The sequence below is a fragment of the Meles meles genome, chromosome 5, assembly GCF_922984935.1.
Source record: "Meles meles chromosome 5, mMelMel3.1 paternal haplotype, whole genome shotgun sequence".
Classification (NCBI taxonomy): Eukaryota; Metazoa; Chordata; class Mammalia; order Carnivora; family Mustelidae; genus Meles; species Meles meles.
This window is the reverse complement of record NC_060070.1, coordinates 32,317,419-32,324,896: the sequence shown is the minus strand read 5'-3', so window position 1 is coordinate 32,324,896 and position 7,478 is coordinate 32,317,419.

The following is a 7,478-nucleotide window of genomic DNA, read 5'->3' as shown; positions in this document are numbered from 1 at the left end:
ACAGCCTGTGGGCGCACTGATGGGGCGGGAACTAATGCTCACAGAAGGCTCCCGGCGGTCGGGAGGCTCTCGCGAGAGTTTCATACCGGTTCCGGCCTAGAGCTCGCGAGCTGTTTTCTGTGAGCTACATCCATTCAGCGGGTGGGGAGGAGAGCTAGGCCTGTGTGGGATCTTGTTGCTTCATTTTACAGGCCGCCGCTATGGCACTTCGTTAAAGGATAAGATATCCTGACTTCAGTTATTTCTCCTGTTATTGAGAAGAGGAATAAAGCTTATTTTGTCCTCAAGGATCTACCAAAATTTGCCTGCACCAAGCCGAATACTTCCTTAATGGAGTCCTTTAGGATTGGAATGCAAATTTTATTTTATTATTTTTATTTTTATTTTTTGGAATGCAAATTTTAGAGCAGCAATACGTTTCAGTGCCAGAGACTACCGGTTTTGCAGAACAGTGAAAAAAAATTTTCTTTATTACGTATGTATGTATGTATGTTTATTCACATATAGATGCCAAATAGAAACATAAAGCCAAAATGCAATAATTTAATTTTACAAGATGAAATACTCTGTATTTCCCATTTTTATTATCATTGTGACATTGCATTTATTGTAAATCTTACTATTCTAAATAAGTGGATACACCTGAAAGCTGTTCATAGACCAATGTTCTGAGCAGCTTACTACATTATTTTTCAGCTAAGCGAAATAAGTCAGAGAAAGAAAATGGGATATGATTTCATTCACATGCAATTTAAGAAACAAAACAAATGGAGAAAGAAAGAAAAGAGACAAAAAACCAGATTCTTAAGCATAGAGAACTGGTGGTTGCCAGAGAGGAGGTGAGTGGTGATGGGTTAAAAAGGTGAAGAGGATTCAGAGTACACATATCAGTGATCAGCACTGAGTAATGTATGGAATTGTTCAATCATTCTGTTGTACACGTGAGACTAATATAATACTGTATGTTAATTATACTGAAATTTTTAAAAAGGTAAAATTAGAGAAAAACTTTTGAAACATTATTTTTTTTTAAGATTTTATTTATTTATTTGACAGAGATCACGAGAAGGCAGAGAGGCAGGCAGAGAGGAAGAAGCAGGCTCCCTGCTGAGCAGAGAGTGGGATATGGGGCTTGGTCCCCAGGACCCTGGGATCATGACCTGAGCTGAAGGCAGAGGCTTTAACCCACTGAGCCACCCATGCGCCCCTTAAAAACATTATTTTTCACATTGTGGGTGGAGACCAATATCGGTGTAGTGACATTGTAAGTCTGATGAGCATTTTCCTGAATGAAAATATAACCATGTCAGAAACAGCAAGTATTACAGTAGTATTATTTTAAATTTTTGTCCCATACATACACACGCATACACACTGGGTCCAGATGTGAAATGCATGTCAGTGATTTAACATAAAAATATTTTATATGTCACATGTCACTACCATAAAGTCTGATGTGGAGTAGATTGACCTTGGTGGTTGTCCTCCAGATCTTTAAGGATCTAGCATATTTTCATCTTTCAACTATTGCCTCTTGGTTCCTTGCTTCTAGGCTTAAAAATCTTTCTAAAGAGAGCACAGAGGACTCTCAGTGGCTCTTAATCAGTGTTAAGAGACTTGAACCAGAAACAGTACAATCCCTCCCTCTCCTGACCCATTGACCAGAATAGGTGCATGATCTACCTTAACTGCAAGGGAGGCTGAGAAAGGCAGGGGAACACGTAGTACGTTTGATGAACACTTACGTCTGCCACACTCCAGATCACTGTCAAAAAAGTTTGAAAAGTGGTAGCTTAAGAAACACCAGGCCACAGACTACTTCACAGAGGTTCAGAATTCCAACTCCCAGAGGCTTTGGCAGTTTAATATCTTTCAAAAGATAAGGACACAAATTAGTATTAAATATTTTGTTCATGTGCCCCTATTACACTGTGTTTCTACCACTAGACTAGCACTGTTTTATGTCTAATTCGGCACTCTTCCTACCAAACTGTGAGCTCCATCTTTGTATCTCTGTCAGTTCAAGGCATAACACGTGGTAAGCACAGAAGATACTGGTATTTGGAAGTGATGTATAAATGGAGGGCAAGGTGCTTAAAGAGAAAGAATGTAGTGTTACGGACAGAGGTCAAAAACTGAGTATTAGAATGCAAAATAGAAATCAAACATATGGGGCGCCTGGGTGGCTCAGTGGGTTAAGCTGCTGCCTTCGGCTCAGGTCATGATCTCAGTGTCCTGGGATCGAGTCCCACATGGGGCTCTCTGCTCAGCAGGGAGCCTGCTCTCCCCTCCCCGCCCCACCCCCTACCTGCCTCTCTGCCTACTTGTGATCTCTCTGTCAAATAAATAAATAAAATCTTTAAAAAAAAAAAAAAAGAAAGAAATCAAACAAATGGCTAAGGCCCTGGAGATCAGGTCCCTTTCTTCTGTGGATATTTTTAGGCAATTTACCAAAAATGTTACATAGAAATGCTTTCTGTCTGCAACCTGGTTTCTGCTTCCCACCAGAACTTCATATTCCTAGCAGCTCTGGCACTCCCAGTGGCTGTTCAAGTCCTGAATGAAGCTCAGGCTTCATTAGTTTCAGGGCAAATCATCTCTGAAGATGCCCTGTAAATGTAGATTGAATTGAACTGACTTGAGCCAAAAGCCAATTTAATTTAAGGGTATCTCTGATGAGACAGAGCAATTTATAAAAGCTCTTAAAATGCCTAGAAATCCCACTTTACCTGGATGCAAACGAAGATGAGTCATGTAGGCTTAATTTTACTGATAGTTTTTTTTTAACTTTGCTTTATAATTTTAGTATTATTTCTCAGTCCTCAGTACTCAGTCACTTGCTTAACTTAATCACTTACTGGAATTAATCAGTCTTGTCCCTTCTAATTTTTTATGTACCTTGTACTTTTCAAATAGGTATATGATCAATAAATTCTTGATGCTAATATTGATTCTCCTGTGGATAAAAAAAAAAGTTTTTATTCCTTTTTTTAAAAAGATTTTATTTATTTATTTGATAGAGAGAGAAGGAACACAAGCAGGGGGAGTGGGAGAGGGGAGCCCAACATGGGGCTCGATTCCACCTGGGATCATGACCCGAGCTGAAGGCAGACACTTAACGACTGAGCCACCCAGGTGCCCCTTTATTCTTTTTCCTACAATGCCTTCAGAAGTATGGATGCTATTCTCAGAAGCTAGAGCCTAGAAATGTAGTGGCTTTATCAAGCTTACTTAGCTGGTTAGTGGCAAAACAGCAAGAATCTAGTTCTGATTCCCAGTGCTGTGAGCTTTTCATGATAAAACTATAATGATTAAACTACTATAAACACATTATTTCAGGCTTGTAGTAGAAGTTTCTCTTCCCAAACACTATTTTTGGAGACCATCTTCTCACTTTTTTTTTTTTTTTATTTTTATTTGTCAGACAGAGAGAGAGAAGGAGAGAGAGCGAGGCCGGCAGAGGAAGAAGCAGGCTCCCAACTGAGCAAGGAGCCTCATAAGGGATTCTACCCAGGACCCTGGGATCATGACCCTGAGCCGAAGACAGACTCTTAACCGACTGAGCCTTCCAGGCATCCACATCTTCTCACTTTTAATTAAAGTATTCTTGTAATTTGCCTTGGTACTAATAGTCTTTATTGTGGAAATGTCCTTTCCTCTATTTAGTCATTCACTATGCATCCCTTTATTTTAATTTCTGGATACATGTATTTGTCTAAGATGAGTAAACTGCTAACTTATGGTAAAAGATACTAGTTAAGAACTCAGTCTCTGGGGCACCTGGGTGGCTCAGTCGTTAAGCATCTGCCTTCAGCTCAGGTCATGGTCTCAGGGTCCTGGGACGAAGCCCAGCATTGGGCTCTTTGTTCAGTGGGAAGCCTGCTTCTCCCTCTCCCACCCCCCTTGTGAACCCTCTCTCACTGTGTCTCTCTCTGTCAAATAAATAAAATCTTTAAAAAAGAAAAGAACTCAGTCTCCAAATTAGACTGATCAAGGTCAGGTAACAGCTCTGCCACTTACTAGTTGTGTAACCGTCTTAGTTTAGACTGCTGTAACAATACCACACACACTGGGTGGCCCAAACAACAGACATTTATTTCTCACAGTTCTGGATACTGGGAAGTCCAAGATCAACATGTCAGCAGATTTGATCCCTGGAGAGAACTGTCTTCTTGGCTTGCAGATGGGTATCTTCTCATTGAGTCCTCACGTGGTGCAGAGAGAGACAATAAGGACACTATCATGAGGGCCATAGCTTTATGATCTCATCTAAACTTATTCTGACTCCCAAAGGCCCCATTTCTAAATACCCCTGGGTATCAGAACTTCCACATATGAATTCCATTCTGTCTAAGCCAGTAAACTTGATCAAACTACTTAATCACACTGAACCTCAGTTTCGTCATTTGTAAAACAGGGATGATCATAATTCCTAAGCCATAGAGTTCTGGAGAGGTTTAAATGAACCTTAAATGAAATTGGAATAGTGCCTAGTACACGGTAAGAGCTCAATAACTCTTACATTTTACTTTTTTTTACTTTTAGCTTTTATTATTTAAAACAAGTTTAGATTCTGCAATCTGGACTATAAAGAACTCTGTTTTCAGAGACAAGGAAAATAGTGCTATCTTGATACAAATATGTACTCTGCCTCTTAATTCTAGTCCTTGATACTTTAATTCTTCTGCACTCCACAGAGAAAAATAATCAAGTATGCTGATTTACAATGTGCCAGTTTATGTATGCCATGAGGCATTTGTTCTGCCCTGTATACCTCTAGGACTAGAATCCCCAAACAGTTTAGGGATTCCAGAATTCACTTTCTGGTTTCAGGGAGTCTAGAATGGCCTTTGAGAAAACACAGTGTATATCATAAAGAAACCTGAGAACCAGAGCCTAATATTCTTATTGCCTGAAAAGCCCCGGGACCCAAAAATGGCCCATTTCTAAGAAGATTCCCCAGAACAAAAAAGAAATCCAAATAATAGGTAAAAACTTCAGTCCGGTCACGGTGATCCACCTGGGGATGCCTGTCAGGATTGTGATTGCAACTAAAAGTTAACGCTAAGTAATTACATTACTTTGCTTAAACAAGAAAGGAAAATGTATGGAACATATAAATGGTAATCAGAAAGGTCAAATTAACAGAGTATATGATTTTCCTATTGTTGCTATGAACAGTGGCTTAAAACAACACAATTTTTAAATCTCATAATCCTAGAGCTCAGAAGTCCTAAACGGGTGGGTCTCACTGAGCTAAAATCAAGGAGTCATCAGGGCTGTGGTCCTTTCTAAAAGCTCTAGTGGAGAATATGTTTTTCTTGCCTTTTCCAACTTGCAGAGGCTGCCCACATTCCTTGGCTCATGGCCCCTTTCATTTTCAAAGCAAATAATGCCATTAACGCTCACAAACCACCACTTTAACATTAACTCTTCTGCCTCTTTCCTATACTTAAAGCTTGTGTTTATTACATTGGACCCACCTGAATAATCTAGAATAATCTTTTTTTTTAAGATTTTATTGTATTTTATTTGACACAGAGAGAGAGATCACAAGTAGGCAGAGAGGCAGGCAGAGAGAGAGAGAGAGGGGGAAGCACGCTCCCCACCAAGCAGAAAGCCTGATTTGGGGCTCGATCCCAGGACCCTGGGATCATGACCTGAGCCGAAGGCAGAGGCTTAACCCACTGAGCCACCCAGGCGCCCCTAGAATAATCTATTTTAAATTCAACCAATTAGCAACCTTAATTCCATCTGCAATATTAATTCTTTTTTGCCATTTAACCTAACATATTTACAGGTTCTGGGTATTAAGTTTTGAGATATCTTTGGCTACAGGGGGTGGGGTGCATTATTCTGACTTCTGCAGTACCTTCAGTGGCTCTGGCTCAAAGGCTTAAGTATCGAGGCTCTTCAGCAAGTATGTTCTTAGAAGTGGGTACATATGAGTGTTGTAACTTGATAGCACTAACTCCAAATAACTCCTATTGATCTAAATTGTATACTTACCAAGCAATCTCCCAATAGTAATTTGGCTTTTCACATGGATTTGCCTATGGAAATATAATGCTCTCAAGAGCAAACAAAAATACCCAATCAATTTGTCAATTATTAATTGTCCATATAAACCAATAAATTTATATTAGGTTTTTAACATATTAATTTCTCCAGGATGGATTATTGTGTGTCCACACCTAAGAGATGATCTAGGTATGGTAAGCTCGGGTTTCTGAGTCTGCAAGAATGAGAGTCAGATCCCCAAGACTTAAGGAAGTCCATCTGTCTCAAATGACTGAAATATGACTTTACTATATTTTTCTCTTCAAACCCAAACTCAGAATAGATCTTACCATCTGGCTATGAACCGAATGTTCTCTTCTTCCATTACAATCCTTTATCCCTGCAACGCTTGCCAATTCCCTTCCTTCTTTTCATTCACTCTTACTTAAATCTATATATTTTATTTTTTTTAAATATTTTATTTATTTATTTGACAGAGATCACAAGTAGGCAGAGAGGCAGGCAGAGAGAGAGGAGGAAGCAGGCTCCCCACTGAGCAGAGAGCCCGATGCGGGACTCGATCCCAGGACCCTGGGATCATGACCTGAGTCGAAGGCAGAGGCTTTAATCCACCGAGCCACCCAGGCGCCCCAAATCTATATATTTTAATTAGACTCTTTTGGTTGCTAAAGTTTCAGAAATTTACAGTTCACTATAAAGAAACATGATTGACATTATAATTGTACCTAGAAAACTGTCCTGAACTGAGGCTTATTTCTCTCTGTGTGTTTTCTGTTTTCTTGTTCCCAACTGGCCCATACAGTCTCCCCACTCTGTGTCTCCTTCATCATCTCTGTTCCCTGTAACTTTGTCTGTATGCTCTTCAGCTTTTGTCTACATCACAAGCTTTCCACTTCAGTTCCACTTTACTTCATTTTCTACTTATTTCTTCTGTTTGCTTGTCTACGTAGGTAAAGGTTACACACAAAAAGTATTATCTAGAGGTAGCCTTAATTAGAATGACCATGATTGGCTTAGAGTGGTGATCCTTAACCATGACTGTGCCTTAGAAGTGCTTGGGTTGCTTCTAAAACATTCCTTTTCTCAAACTCTAACCCCAGGCCAAATGTCTTCTGTAGAACAAATACACCTATACAGTATCTATATCCTTGTGTACTTATTATATTTGATCAAGAAGAAAAATGTGGGAGAATATGCACCAAGCATTAAAATAATAATAGAATTAATGGAAAAGAGACCAGGGCCACTGCTAGGGTGTGAGGCTTTGAGCAAAAAATTTTGTGGGATCTCTTTCTCTGTAAACATTTTTTTTTTCTATAAACATTTTGATTTAAAAATGTATTCCAGGGGCGCCTGGGTGGCTCAGTGGATTAAGCCCCTGCCTTCGGCTCAGGTCATGATCTCAGGGTCCTGGGATGGAGCCCCGCGTCAGGCTCTCTGCTCCGCGGGGAGCCTGC